This window comes from Clarias gariepinus, chromosome 14 (assembly GCF_024256425.1).
Source record: "Clarias gariepinus isolate MV-2021 ecotype Netherlands chromosome 14, CGAR_prim_01v2, whole genome shotgun sequence".
Taxonomy (NCBI): Eukaryota; Metazoa; Chordata; class Actinopteri; order Siluriformes; family Clariidae; genus Clarias; species Clarias gariepinus.
Genome location: NC_071113.1, coordinates 4,449,453 through 4,464,187, shown reverse-complemented (window position 1 = coordinate 4,464,187; position 14,735 = coordinate 4,449,453). Strand labels below are relative to the sequence as shown.

The following is a 14,735-nucleotide window of genomic DNA, read 5'->3' as shown; positions in this document are numbered from 1 at the left end:
ACTGTCAATGCAGAAGTCGAATCAAAAGCAGGTCCTGGCAGCGGTGGGATTCGATCCCACGCCTCCGAAGAGACTGGAGCCTTAATCCAGCGCCTTAGACCGCTCGGCCACGCTACCAACAGATGAAGGAAGCGACCATGGAAAATCACAAAAGAAAGAGAGCGAACGTGCAAAGATTAGGCAATAATGGCTGCCCTTCGTTCATTACCAAAATTGGTTGAGCACGCTCTTGTTGATGACAAAAGAATCCATACCTACATGGGTTATGCACAGTGGATCGACTGTCAACTGCCTTAAATCTCATGTTGACATAGTTCAAACAGATGAACCTGGGAGCAAAAGGCGCATGACCAGTGCTACGTGTCTCCAGTCAGTCCCGGCTAAAACACACAAGCGACGAAGGTGGGATTCGAACCCACGCGTGCAGAGCACAATGGATTAGCAGTCCATCGCCTTAACCTCTCGGCCACCTCGTCGAAAGCAATGAACATCCTCACACATTTTGTAAGGGATAGCGGAATATCTTGAAGTTTTTTTTTTTTTCTTATCAACTCCATGCATGTCTGAGAGCATGGCATCCAAGTTTCATCCCAGAGCCCACTGAATTTGAAGTGCTCGCATTAAACTCTTGGCCACCAAGTACAGCGCTTCCAGCGTTTAAGACAAATTCTGGAAAGATCATTTCTTTTGGGTTTTTTTTAAGCAAACTAGATGACTCATTCTCTCATTCAACATGTGTATGCCTTGTGGCATGTGGTGTGCTTTAACAGGAAGTGAATTGAGTGGATGCGGAGAGGCGCTGCAAACTTGACAGAGAACAGGATCATTTCTTCGTCGAGCTGACCGTTTCCCAATCTTTGGTGGCGAAGTTTCGATTAGGCCCATACCCCGCCCTGTTCAGACGAGCTAGGTAGCTTTTTCGAACAACTATAATGCTTTGTAACTGGAGATGTGAACAGCCTCGTGAAAAGGAAGCAAGTTTTGAGACGCTCTGTAAGCAGCATGCTCCATGTTGGCTGACTGTCTGAGGTACTCCATGGAAACCACGGGAGCTGCTTGGTGAGGCACAGCATGAAAACATGGGACGCACGAGCTACCTGAAGACTTGGGAGACAAGCCACGCAAGGCAGGATTGCCTCCTACATTTGACACCCTGACAGCAGCTTCGATCTGTTTGAATCATTTGGTAAGTGCTATTTGTTGTGAGTTGTAGTTACAGGTGGAGCAATAAAGCATGGGAGCCTAGAGCTGTTTAAATCCTTTCGGAAGAATGACATTACAAACCCCACAATAGGCTCCCTGGCAATGGTGGGCTTGGAAAGCATGCCTTTTGGTAGACTGGACTCAAAATCCCAAAGGGGCTTGTGAGGGGATATCAGAGTTAAGCTGTTGATTGAGACATTCCAAGGGAGAACAAGGAAAGCAGGCATGACCACGAAAAACAGCTGTGGTGAGGCTAACGATCCTTTAGCATAAGCCGGGCTGCAGAAGCTATCGAAACACTTTGATGAAGAAAGCTAGCGCATGAGCATTCCAGGAGAAATACCGCTGTAAGTGACCCATTTAGTGACCTTCGGCCAACTGTCAATGCAGAAGTCGAATCAAAAGCAGGTCCTGGCAGCGGTGGGATTCGAACCCACGCCTCCGTAGAGACTGGAGCCTTAATCCAGCGCCTTAGACCGCTCGGCCACGCTACCAACAGATGAAGGAAGCGACCATGGAAAATCACAAAATAAAGAGAGCGAACGTGCAAAGATTAGGCAATAATGGCTGCCCTTCGTTCATTACCAAAATTGGTTGAGCACGCTCTTGTTGATGACAAAAGAATCCATACCTACATGGGTTATGCACAGTGGATCGACTGTCAACTGCCTTAAATCTCATGTTGACATAGTTCAAACAGATGAACCTGGGAGCAAAAGGCGCATGACCAGTGCTACGTGTCTCCAGTCAGGCTCATGGACCTGTGTAAAAGCGCTGCTTGTAGGTCTTCTTGACGAAAAAGACACTGCAATAGCGTGAGGCATTCTAGGAACCGGCTAAAACACACAAGCGACGAAGGTGGGATTCGAACCCACGCGTGCAGAGCACAATGGATTAGCAGTCCATCGCCTTAACCTCTCGGCCACCTCGTCGAAAGCAATGAACATCCTCACACATTTTGTAAGGGACAGCGGAATATCTTGAAGTTTTTTTTTTTTTCTTATCAACTCCATGCATGTCTGAGAGCATGGCATCCAAGTTTCATCCCAGAGCCCACTGAATTTGAAGTGCTCGCATTAAACTCTTGGCCACCAAGTACAGCGCTTCCAGCGTTTAAGACAAATTCTGGAAAGATCATTTCTTTTGTTTTTTTTTTTAAGCAAACTAGATGACTCATTCTCTCATTCAACATGTGTATGCCTTGTGGCATGTGGTGTGCTTTAACAGGAAGTGAATTGAGTTGATGCGGAGAGGCGCTGCAAACTTGACAGAGAACAGGATCATTTCTTCGTCGAGCTGACCGTTTCCCAATCTTTGGTGGCGAAGTTTCGATTAGGCCCATACCCCGCCCTGTTCAGACGAGCTAGGTAGCTTTTTCGAACAACTATAATGCTTTGTAACTGGAGATGTGAACAGCCTCGTGAAAAGGGAGCAAGTTTTGAGACGCTCTGTAAGCAGCATGCTCCATGTTGGCTGACTGTCTGAGGTACTCCATGGAAACCACGGGAGCTGCTTGGTGAGGCACAGCATAAAAACATGGGACGCACGAGCTACCTGAAGACTTGGGAGACAAGCCACGCAAGGCAGGATTGCCTCCTACATTTGACACCCTGACAGCAGCTTCGATCTGTTTGAATCATTTGGTAAGTGCTATTTGTTGTGAGTTGTAGTTACAGGTGGAGCATTAAAGCATGGGAGCCTAGAGCTGTTTAAATCCTTTCGGAAGAATGACATTACAAACCCCACAATAGGCTCCCTGGCAATGGTGGGCTTGGAAAGCATGCCTTTTGGTAGACTGGACTCAAAATCCCAAAGGGGCTTGTGAGGGGATATCAGAGTTAAGCTGTTGATTGAGACATTCCAAGGGAGAACAAGGAAAGCAGGCATGACCACGAAAAACAGCTGTGGTGAGGCTAACGATCCTTTAGCATAAGCCGGGCTGCAGAAGCTATCGAAACACTTTGATGAAGAGAGCTAGCGCATGAGCATTCCAGGAGAAATACCGCTGTAAGTGACCCATTTAGTGACCTTCGGCCAACTGTCAATGCAGAAGTCGAATCAAAAGCAGGTCCTGGCAGCGGTGGGATTCGAACCCACGCCTCCGAAGAGACTGGAGCCTTAATCCAGCGCCTTAGACCGCTCGGCCACGCTACCAACAGATGAAGGAAGCGACCATGGAAAATCACAAAATAAAGAGAGCGAACGTGCAAAGATTAGGCAATAATGGCTGCCCTTCGTTCATTACCAAAATTGGTTGAGCACGCTCTTGTTGATGACAAAAGAATCCATACCTACATGGGTTATGCACAGTGGATCGACTGTCAACTGCCTTAAATCTCATGTTGACATAGTTCAAACAGATGAACCTGGGAGCAAAAGGCGCATGACCAGTGCTACGTGTCTCCAGTCAGGCTCATGGACCTGTGTAAAAGCGCTGCTTGTAGGTCTTCTTGACGAAAAAGACACTGCAATAGCATGAGGCATTCTAGGAACCGGCTAAAACACACAAGCGACGAAGGTGGGATTCGAACCCACGCGTGCAGAGCACAATGGATTAGCAGTCCATCGCCTTAACCTCTCGGCCACCTCCTCGAAAGCAATGAACATCCTCACACATTTTGTAAGGGACAGCGGAATATCTTGAAGTTTTTTTTTTTTCTTATCAACTCCATGCATGTCTGAGAGCATGGCATCCAAGTTTCATCCCAGAGCCCACTGAATTTGAAGTGCTCGCATTAAACTCTTGGCCACCAAGTACAGCGCTTCCAGCGTTTAAGACAAATTCTGGAAAGATCATTTCTTTTGTTTTTTTTTTAAGCAAACTAGATGACTCATTCTCTCATTCAACATGTGTATGCCTTGTGGCATGTGGTGTGCTTTAACAGGAAGTGAATTGAGTGGATGCGGAGAGGCGCTGCAAACTTGACAGAGAACAGGATCATTTCTTCGTCGAGCTGACCGTTTTCCAATCTTTGGTGGCGAAGTTTCGATTAGGCCCATACCCCGCCCTGTTCAGACGAGCTAGGTAGCTTTTTCGAACAACTATAATGCTTTCTAACTGGAGATGTGAACAGCCTCGTGAAAAGGGAGCAAGTTTTGAGATGCTCTGTAAGCAGCATGCTCCATGTTGGCTGATTGTCTGAGGTACTCCATGGAAACCACAGGAGCTGCTTGGTGAGGCACAGCATGAAAACATGGGACGCACGAGCTACCTGAAGACTTGGGAGACAAGCCACGCAAGGCAGGATTGCCTCCTACATTTGACACCCTGACAGCAGCTTCAATCTGTTTGAATCATTCGGTAAGTGCTATTTGTTGTGAGTTGTAGTTACAGGTGGAGCATTAAAGCATGGGAGCCTAGAGCTGTTTAAATCCTTTCGGAAGAATGACATTACAAACCCCACAATAGGCTCCCTGGCAATGGTGGGCTTGGAAAGCATGCCTTTTGGTAGACTGGACTCAAAATCCCAAAGGGGCTTGTGAGGGGATATCAGAGTTAAGCTGTTGATTGAGACATTCCAAGGGAGAACAAGGAAAGCAGGCATGACCACGAAAAACAGCTGTGGTGAGGCTAACGATCCTTTAGCATAAGCCGGGCTGCAGAAGCTATCGAAACACTTTGATAAAGAGAGCTAGCGCATGAGCATTCCAGGAGAAATACCGCTGGAAGTGACCCATTTAGTGACCTTCGGCCAACTGTCAATGCAGAAGTCGAATCAAAAGCAGGTCCTGGCAGCGGTGGGATTCGAACCCACGCCTCCATGCATGTCTGAGAGCATGGCATCCAAGTTTCATCCCAGAGCCCACTGAATTTGAAGTGCTTGCATTAAACTCTTGGCCACCAAGTACAGCGCTTCCAGCGTTTAAGACAAATTCTGGAAAGATCATTTCTTTTGTTTTTTTTTTAAGCAAACTAGATGACTCATTCTCTCATTCAACACGTTTATGCCTTGTGGCATGTGGTGTGCTTTAACAGGAAGTGAATTGAGTGGATGCGGAGAGGCGCTGCAAACTTGACAGAGAACAGGATCATTTCTTCGTCGAGCTGACCGTTTCCCAATCTTTGGTGGCGACGTTTCGATTAGGCCCATACCCCGCCCTGTTCAGACGAGCTAGGTAGCTTTTTCGAACAACTATAATGCTTTGTAACTGGAGATGTGAACAGCCTCGTGAAAAGGAAGCAAGTTTTGAGACGCTCTGTAAGCAGCATGCTCCATGTTGGCTGACTGTCTGAGGTACTCCATGGAAACCACGGGAGCTGCTTGGTGAGGCACAGCATGAAAACATGGGACGCACGAGCTACCTGAAGACTTGGGAGACAAGCCACGCAAGGCAGGATTGCCTCCTACATTTGACACCCTGACAGCAGCTTCGATCTGTTTGAATCATTTGGTAAGTGCTATTTGTTGTGAGTTGTAGTTACAGGTGGAGCATTAAAGCATGGGAGCCTAGAGCTGTTTAAATCCTTTCGGAAGAATGACATTACAAACCCCACAATAGGCTCCCTGGCAATGGTGGGCTTGGAAAGCATGCCTTTTGGTAGACTGGACTCGAAATCCCAAAGGGGCTTGTGAGGGGATATCAGAGTTAAGCTGTTGATTGAGACATTCCAAGGGAGAACAAGGAAAGCAGGCATGACCACGAAAAACAGCTGTGGTGAGGCTAACGATCCTTTAGCGTAAGCCGGGCTGCAGAAGCTATCGAAACACTTTGATGAAGAGAGCTAGCGCATGAGCATTCCAGGAGAAATACCGCTGGAAGTGACCCATTTAGTGACCTTCGGCCAACTGTCAATGCAGAAGTCGAATCAAAAGCAGGTCCTGGCAGCGGTGGGATTCGAACCCACGCCTCCGAAGAGACTGGAGCCTTAATCCAGCGCCTTAGACGGCTCGGCCACGCTACCAACAGATGAAGGAAGCGACCATGGAAAATCACAAAATAAAGAGAGCGAACGTGCAAAGATTAGGCAATAATGGCTGCCCTTCGTTCATTACCAAAATTCGTTGAGCACGCTCTTGTTGATGACAAAAGAATCCATACCTACATGGGTTATGCACAGTGGATCGACTGTCAACTGCCTTAAATCTCATGTTGACATAGTTCAAACAGATGAACCTGGGAGCAAAAGGCGCATGACCAGTGCTACGTGTCTCCAGTCAGGCTCATGGACCTGTGGAAAAGCGCTGCTTGTAGGTCTTCTTGACGAAAAAGACACTGCAATAGCGTGAGGCATTCTAGGAACCGGCTAAAACACACAAGCGACGAAGGTGGGATTCGAACCCACGCGTGCAGAGCACAATGGATTAGCAGTCCATCGCCTTAACCTCTCGGCCACCTCGTCGAAAGCAATGAACATCCTCACACATTTTGTAAGGGACAGCGGAATATCTTGAAGTTTTTTTTTTTTCTTATCAACTCCATGCATGTCTGAGAGCATGGCATCCAAGTTTCATCCCAGAGCCCACTGAATTTGAAGTGCTCGCATTAAACTCTTGGCCACCAAGTACAGCGCTTCCAGCGTTTAAGACAAATTCTGGAAAGATCATTTCTTTTGTTTTTTTTTTAAGCAAACTAGATGACTCATTCTCTCATTCAACATGTGTATGCCTTGTGGCATGTGGTGTGCTTTAACAGGAAGTGAATTGAGTGGATGCGGAGAGGCGCTGCAAACTTGACAGAGAACAGGATCATTTCTTCGTCGAGCTGACCGTTTCCCAATCTTTGGTGGCGAAGTTTCGATTAGGCCCATACCCCGCCCTGTTCAGACGAGCTAGGTAGCTTTTTCGAACAACTATAATGCTTTCTAACTGGAGATGTGAACAGCCTCGTGAAAAGGGAGCAAGTTTTGAGATGCTCTGTAAGCAGCATGCTCCATGTTGGCTGATTGTCTGAGGTACTCCATGGAAACCACGGGAGCTGCTTGGTGAGGCACAGCATGAAAACATGGGACGCACGAGCTACCTGAAGACTTGGGAGACAAGCCACGCAAGGCAGGATTGCCTCCTACATTTGACACCCTGACAGCAGCTTCGATCTGTTTGAATCATTCGGTAAGTGCTATTTGTTGTGAGTTGTAGTTACAGGTGGAGCATTAAAGCATGGGAGCCTAGAGCTGTTTAAATCCTTTCGGAAGAATGACATTACAAACCGCACAATAGGCTCCCTGGCAATGGTGGGCTTGGAAAGCATGCCTTTTGGTAGACTGGACTCAAAATCCCAAAGGGGCTTGTGAGGGGATATCAGAGTTAAGCTGTTGATTGAGACATTCCAAGGGAGAACAAGGAAAGCAGGCATGACCACGAAAAACAGCTGTGGTGAGGCTAACGATCCTTTAGCATAAGCCGGGCTGCAGAAGCTATCGAAACACTTTGATAAAGAGAGCTAGCGCATGAGCATTCCAGGAGAAATACCGCTGGAAGTGACCCATTTAGTGACCTTCGGCCAACTGTCAATGCAGAAGTCGAATCAAAAGCAGGTCCTGGCAGCGGTGGGATTCGATCCCACGCCTCCGAAGAGACTGGAGCCTTAATCCAGCGCCTTAGACCGCTCGGCCACGCTACCAACAGATGAAGGAAGCGACCACGGAAAATCACAAAAGAAAGAGAGCGAACGTGCAAAGATTAGGCAATAATGGCTGCCCTTCGTTCATTACCAAAATTGGTTGAGCACGCTCTTGTTGATGACAAAAGAATCCATACCTACATGGGTTATGCACAGTGGATCGACTGTCAACTGCCTTAAATCTCATGTTGACATAGTTCAAACAGATGAACCTGGGAGCAAAAGGCGCATGACCAGTGCTACGTGTCTCCAGTCAGGCTCATGGACCTGTGTAAAAGCGCTGCTTGTAGGTCTTCTTGACGAAAAAGACACTGCAATAGCGTGAGGCATTCTAGGAACCGGCTAAAACACACAAGCGACAAAGGTGGGATTCGAACCCACGCGTGCAGAGCACAATGGATTAGCAGTCCATCGCCTTAACCTCTCGGCCATCTCGTCATGGCATCCAAGTTTCATCCCAGAGCCCACTGAATTTGAAGTGCTCGCATTAAACTCTTGGCCACCAAGTACAGCGCTTCCAGCGTTTAAGACAAATTCTGGAAAGATCATTTCTTTTCTTTTTTTTGAGCAAACTAGATGACTCATTCTCTCATTCAACATGTGTATGCCTTGTGGCATGTGGTGTGCTTTAACAGGAAGTGAATTGAGTGGATGCGGAGAGGCGCTGCAAACTTGACAGAGAACAGGATCATTTCTTCGTCGAGCTGACCGTTTCCCAATCTTTGGTGGCGAAGTTTCCATTAGGCCCATACCCCGCCCTGTTCAGACGAGCTAGGTAGCTTTTTCGAACAACTATAATGCTTTGTAACTGGAGATGTGAACAGCCTCGTGAAAAGGGAGCAAGTTTTGAGACGCTTTGTAAGCAGCATGCTCCATGTTGGCTGACTGTCTGAGGTACTCCATGGAAACCACGGGAGCTGCTTGGTGAGGCACAGCATGAAAACATGGGACGCACGAGCTACCTGAAGACTTGGGAGACAAGCCACGCAAGGCAGGATTGCCTCCTACATTTGACACACCTTACAGCAGCTTCGATCTGTTTGAATCATTTGGTAAGTGCTATTTGTTGTGAGTTGTAGTTACAGGTGGAGCATTAAAGCATGGGAGCCTAGAGCTGTTTAAATCCTTTCGGAAGAATGACATTACAAACCCCACAATAGGCTCCCTGGCAATGGTGGGCTTGGAAAGCATGCCTTTTGGTAGACTGGACTCAAAATCCCAAAGGGGCTTGTGCGGGGATATCAGAGTTAAGCTGTTGATTGAGACATTCCAAGGGAGAACAAGGAAAGCAGGCATGACCACGAAAAACAGCTGTGGTGAGGCTAACGATCCTTTAGCATAAGCCGGGCTGCAGAAGCTATCGAAACACTTTGATGGAGAGAGCTAGCGCATGAGCATTCCAGGAGAAATACCGCTGGAAGTGACCCATTTAGTGACCTTCGGCCAACTGTCAATGCAGAAGTCGAATCAAAAGCAGGTCCTGGCAGCGGTGGGATTCGAACCCACGCCTCCGAAGAGACTGGAGCCTTAATCCAGCGCCTTAGACCGCTCGGCCACGCTACCAACAGATGAAGGAAGCGACCATGGAAAATCACAAAAGAAAGAGAGCGAACGTGCAAAGATTAGGCAATAATGGCTGCCCTTCGTTCATTACCAAAATTGGTTGAGCACGCTCTTGTTGATGACAAAAGAATCCATACCTACATGGGTTATGCACAGTGGATCGACTGTCAACTGCCTTAAATCTCATGTTGACATAGTTCAAACAGATGAACCTGGGAGCAAAAGGCGCATGACCAGTGCTACGTGTCTCCAGTCAGGCTCATGGACCTGTGTAAAAGCGCTGCTTGTAGGTCTTCTTGACGAAAAAGACACTGCAATAGCGTGAGGCATTCTAGGAACCGCCTAAAACACACAAGCGACGAAGGTGGGATTCGAACCCACGCGTGCAGAGCACAATGGATTAGCATTCTCTCATTCAACATGTGTATGCCTTGTGGCATGTGGTGTGCTTTAACAGGAAATGAATTGAGTGGATGCGGAGAGGCGCTGCAAACTTGACAGAGAACAGGATCATTTCTTCGTCGAGCTGACCGTTTCCCAATCTTTGGTGGCGAAGTTTCCATTAGGCCCATACCCCGCCCTGTTCAGACGAGCTAGGTAGCTTTTTCGAACAACTATAATGCTTTGTAACTGGAGATGTGAACAGCCTCGTGAAAAGGGAGCAAGTTTTGAGACGCTCTGTAAGCAGCATGCTCCATGTTGGCTGACTGTCTGAGGTACTCCATGGAAACCACGGGAGCTGCTTGGTGAGGCACAGCATGAAAACATGGGACGCACGAGCTACCTGAAGACTTGGGAGACAAGCCACGCAAGGCAGGATTGCCTCCTACATTTGACACACCTTACAGCAGCTTCGATCTGTTTGAATCATTTGGTAAGTGCTATTTGTTGTGAGTTGTAGTTACAGGTGGAGCATTAAAGCATGGGAGCCTAGAGCTGTTTAAATCCTTTAGGAAGAATGACATTACAAACCCCACAGTAGGCTCCCTGGCAATGGTGGGCTTGGAAACCATGCCTTTTGGTAGACTGGACTCAAAATCCCAAAGGGGCTTGTGAGGGCATATCAGAGTTAAGCTGTTGACTGAGACATTCCAAGGGAGAACAAGGAAAGCAGGCATGACCACGAAAAACAGCTGTGGTGAGGCTAACGATCCTTTAGCATAAGCCGGGCTGCAGAAGCTATCGAAACACTTTGATGAAGAGAGCTAGCGCATGAGCATTCCAGGAGAAATACCGCTGTAAGTGACCCATTTAGTGACCTTCGGCCAACTGTCAATGCAGAAGTCGAATCAAAAGCAGGTCCTGGCAGCGGTGGGATTCGAACCCACGCCTCCAAAGAGACTGGAGCCTTAATCCAGCGCCTTAGACCGCTCGGCCACGCTACCAACAGATGAAGGACGCGACCATGGAAAATCACAAAATAAAGAGAGCGAACGTGCAAAGATTAGGCAATAATGGCTGCCCTTCGTTCATTACCAAAATTGGTTGAGCACGCTCTTGTTGATGACAAAAGAATCCATACCTACATGGGTTATGCACAGTGGATCGACTGTCAACTGCCTTAAATCTCATGTTGACATAGTTCAAACAGATGAACCTGGGAGCAAAAGGCGCATGACCAGTGCTACGTGTCTCCAGTCAGGCTCATGGACCTGTGTAAAAGCGCTGCTTGTAGGTCTTCTTGACGAAAAAGACACTGCAATAGCGTGAGGCATTCTAGGAACCGGCTAAAACACACAAGCGATGAAGGTGGGATTCGAACCCACGCGTGCAGAGCACAATGGATTAGCAGTCCATCGCCTTAACCTCTCGGCCACCTCGTCAAAAGCAATGAACATCCTCACACATTTTGTAACGGACAGCGGAATATCTTGAAGTTTTTTTTTTTTCTTATCAACTCCATGCATGTCTGAGAGCATGGCATCCAAGTTTCATCCCAGAGCCCACTGAATTTGAAGTGCTCGCATTAATTTCTTGGCCACCAAGTACAGCGCTTCCAGCGTTTAAGACAAATTCTGGAAAGATCATTTCTTTTCTTTTTTTGAGCAAACTAGATGACTCATTCTCTCATTCAACATGTGTATGCCTTGTGGCATGTGGTGTGCTTTAACAGGAAGTGAATTGAGTGGATGCGGAGAGGCGCTGCAAACTTGACAGAGAACAGGATCATTTCTTCGTCGAGCTGACCGTTTCCCAATCTTTGGTGGCGAAGTTTCGATTAGGCCCATACCCCGCCCTGTTCAGACGAGCTAGGTAGCTTTTTCGAACAACTATAATGCTTTGTAACTGGAGATGTGAACAGCCTCGTGAAAAGGGAGCAAGTTTTGAGACGCTCTGTAAGCAGCATGCTCCATGTTGGCTGACTGTCTGAGGTACTCCATGGAAACCACGGGAGCTGCTTGGTGAGGCACAGCATGAAAACATGGGACGCACGAGCTACCTGAAGACTTGGGAGACAAGCCACGCAAGGCAGGATTGCCTCCTACATTTGACACCCTGACAGCAGCTTTGATCTGTTTGAATCATTTGGTAAGTGCTATTTGTTGTGAGTTGTAGTTACAGGTGGAGCATTAAAGCATGGAAGCCTAGAGCTGTTTAAATCCTTTCGGAAGAATGACATTACAAACCCCACAATAGGCTCCCTGGCAGTGGTGGGCTTGGAAAGCATGCCTTTTGGTAGACTGGACTCAAAATCCCAAAGGGGCTTGTGAGGGGATATCAGAGTTAAGCTGTTGATTGAGACATTCCAAGGGAGAACAAGGAAAGCAGGCATGACCACGAAAAACACCTGCGGTGAGGCTAACGATCCTTTAGCATAAGCCAGTGGGATTTGAACCCACGCCTCCGAAGAGACTGGAGCCTTAATTCAGCGCCTTAGACCGCTCGGCCACGCTACCAACAGATGAAGGAAGCGACCATGGAAAATCACAAAAGAAAGAGAATGCAAAGATTAGGCAATAATGGCTGCCCTTGTTCATTACCAAAATTGGTTGAGCACGCTCTTGTTAAAGACAAAAGAATCCATACCTACATGGGTTATGCACAGTGGATCGCCTGTCAACTGCCTTAAATCTCATGTTGACATAGTTCAAACAGATGAACCTGGGAGCAAAAGGCGCATGACCAGTGCTACGTGTCTCCAGTCAGGCTCTTGGACCTGTGTAAAAACGCTGCTTGTAGGTCTTCTTGACGAAAAAGACACTGCAATAGCGTGAGGCATTCTAGGAACTGCCTAAAACGCAGAAGCGACGAAGGTGGGATTCGAACCACTACTCCATGGAAACCACGGGAGCTGCTTGGTGGCACAGCATGAAAACATGGGACGCACAAGCTACCTGAAGACTTCGGAAACAAGCCACGCAAGGCAGGATTGCCTCCTACATTTGACACCCTGACAGCAGCTTTGATCTGTTTGAATCATTTGGTAAGTGCTATTTGTTGTGAGTTGTAGTTACAGGTGGAGCATTAAAGCATGGAAACCTAGAGCTGTTTAAATCCTTTCGGAAGAATGACATTACAAACCCCACAATAGGCTCCCTGGCAATGGTAGGCTTGGAAATCATGCCTTTTAGTAGACTGGACTCAAAATCCCAAAGGGGCTTGTGAGGGGATATCAGAGTTAAGCTGTCGATTAAGAGCAGGCATGACCACGAAAAACAGCTGTGGTGAGGCTAACGATCCTTTAGCATAAGCCGGGCTGCAGAAGCTATCGAAACACTTTGATGAAGAGAGCTAGCCAGGAGAAATACCACTGGAAGTGACCCATTTAGCGACATTCGGCCAACTGTCAATGCAGAAGTCGAATCAAAAGCAGGTCCTGGCAGCGGTGGGATTCGAACCCACGACTCCGAAGAGACTGGTGCCTTAATCCAGCGCCTTAGACCGCTCGGCCACGCTACCAACAGGTGAAGGAAGCGACCATGGAAAATCACAAAAGAAAGAGAGCGAACGTGCAAAGATTAGGCAATAATGGCTGCCCTTCGTTCATTACCAAAATTGGTTGAGCACGCTCTTGTTGATGACAAAAGAATCCATACCTACATGGGTTATGCACAGTGGATCGACTGTCAACTGCCTTAAATCTCATGTTGACATAGTTCAAACAGATAAACCTTGGAGCAAAAGGCGCATGACCAGTGCTACGTGTCTCCAGTCAGGCTCATGGACCTGTGTAAAAGCGCTGCTTGTAGGTCTTTTTGACGAAAAAGACACTGCAATAGCGTGAGGCATTCTAGGAACCGCCTAAAACACACAAGCGACGAAGGTGGGATTCGACCCCACGCGTGCAGAGCACAATGGATTAGCAGTCTATCGCCTTAACCTCTCGGCCACCTCGTCAAAACCAAGGAACATCCTCACACATTTTGTAAGGGACAGCGGAATATCTTGAAGTTGTTTTTTTTTCTTATCAACTCCATGCATGACTGAGAGCATGGCATCCAAGTTTCATCCCAGAGCCCACTGAATTTGAAGTGCTCGCATTAAACTCTTGGCCACCAAGTACAGCGCTTCCAGCGTTTAAGACAAATTCTGGAAAGATCATTTCTTTTCTTTTTTTGAGCAAACTAGATGACTCATTCTCTCATTCAACATGTGTATGCCTTGTGGCATGTGGTGTGCTTTAACAGGAAGTGAATTGAGTGGATGCGGAGAGGCGCTGCAAACTTGACAGAGAACAGGATCATTTCTTCGTCGAGCTGACCGTTTCCCAATCTTTGGTGGCGAAGTTTCGATTAGGCCTATACCCCGCCCTGTTCAGACGAGCTAGGTAGCTTTTTCGAACAACTATAATGCTTTGTAACTGGAGATGTGAACAGCCTCGTGAAAAGGGAGCAAGTTTTGAGACGCTCTGTAAGCAGCATGCTCCATGTTGGCTGACTGTCTGAGGTACTCCATGGAAACCACGGGAGCTGCTTCGTGGCACAGCATGAAAACATGGGACGCACGAGCTACCTGAAGACTTGGGAGACAAGCCACGCAAGGCAGGATTGCCTCCTACATTTGACACCCTGACAGCAGCTTCGATCTGTTTGAATCATTTGGTAAGTGCTATTTGTTGTGAGTTGTAGTTACAGGTGGAGCATTAAAGCATGGGAGCCTAGAGCTGTTTAAATCCTTTCGGAAGAATGACATTACAAACCCCACAATAGGCTCCCTGGCAATGGTGGGCTTGGAAAGCATGCCTTTTGGTAGACTGGACTCAAAATCCCAAAGGGGCTTGTGCGGGGATATCAGAGTTAAGCTGTTGATTGAGACATTCCAAGGGAGAACAAGGAAAGCAGGCATGACCACGAAAAACAGCTGTGGTGAGGCTAACGATCCTTTAGCATAAGCCGGGCTGCAGAAGCTATCGAAACACTTTGATGAAGAGAGCTAGCGCATGAGCATTCCAGGAGAAATACCGCTGG

At 47.5% G+C, this 14,735-nt stretch overlaps 11 non-coding genes across 11 annotated transcripts; all 11 read right to left on the bottom strand.

Moving 5' to 3' along the window:
• Positions 1–35: 35 nt before the first annotated feature.
• On the bottom strand, positions 36–117 carry trnal-aag (transfer RNA leucine (anticodon AAG)). Its single transcript has one exon. It is a non-coding gene; the product is annotated as a tRNA-Leu (tRNA).
• Positions 118–394: 277 nt separating this feature from the next.
• trnas-gcu (transfer RNA serine (anticodon GCU)) lies at positions 395–476 on the bottom strand. The gene has a single exon. It is a non-coding gene; the product is annotated as a tRNA-Ser (tRNA).
• Positions 477–1,615: 1,139 nt separating this feature from the next.
• Positions 1,616–1,697, bottom strand: trnal-aag (transfer RNA leucine (anticodon AAG)). Its single transcript has one exon. It is a non-coding gene; the product is annotated as a tRNA-Leu (tRNA).
• Positions 1,698–2,053: 356 nt separating this feature from the next.
• trnas-gcu (transfer RNA serine (anticodon GCU)) lies at positions 2,054–2,135 on the bottom strand. Its single transcript has one exon. It is a non-coding gene; the product is annotated as a tRNA-Ser (tRNA).
• Positions 2,136–3,275: 1,140 nt separating this feature from the next.
• trnal-aag (transfer RNA leucine (anticodon AAG)) lies at positions 3,276–3,357 on the bottom strand. The gene has a single exon. It is a non-coding gene; the product is annotated as a tRNA-Leu (tRNA).
• A 2,667-nt stretch (positions 3,358–6,024) lies between these two features.
• Positions 6,025–6,106, bottom strand: trnal-aag (transfer RNA leucine (anticodon AAG)). Its single transcript has one exon. It is a non-coding gene; the product is annotated as a tRNA-Leu (tRNA).
• Positions 6,107–6,462: 356 nt separating this feature from the next.
• Positions 6,463–6,544, bottom strand: trnas-gcu (transfer RNA serine (anticodon GCU)). The gene has a single exon. It is a non-coding gene; the product is annotated as a tRNA-Ser (tRNA).
• A 1,138-nt stretch (positions 6,545–7,682) lies between these two features.
• On the bottom strand, positions 7,683–7,764 carry trnal-aag (transfer RNA leucine (anticodon AAG)). Its single transcript has one exon. It is a non-coding gene; the product is annotated as a tRNA-Leu (tRNA).
• Positions 7,765–9,245: 1,481 nt separating this feature from the next.
• Positions 9,246–9,327, bottom strand: trnal-aag (transfer RNA leucine (anticodon AAG)). Its single transcript has one exon. It is a non-coding gene; the product is annotated as a tRNA-Leu (tRNA).
• Positions 9,328–10,630: 1,303 nt separating this feature from the next.
• On the bottom strand, positions 10,631–10,712 carry trnal-aag (transfer RNA leucine (anticodon AAG)). Its single transcript has one exon. It is a non-coding gene; the product is annotated as a tRNA-Leu (tRNA).
• A 2,433-nt stretch (positions 10,713–13,145) lies between these two features.
• On the bottom strand, positions 13,146–13,227 carry trnal-aag (transfer RNA leucine (anticodon AAG)). The gene is given in 2 exon segments: positions 13,146–13,180; positions 13,190–13,227. It is a non-coding gene; the product is annotated as a tRNA-Leu (tRNA).
• Positions 13,228–14,735: the final 1,508 nt, after the last annotated feature.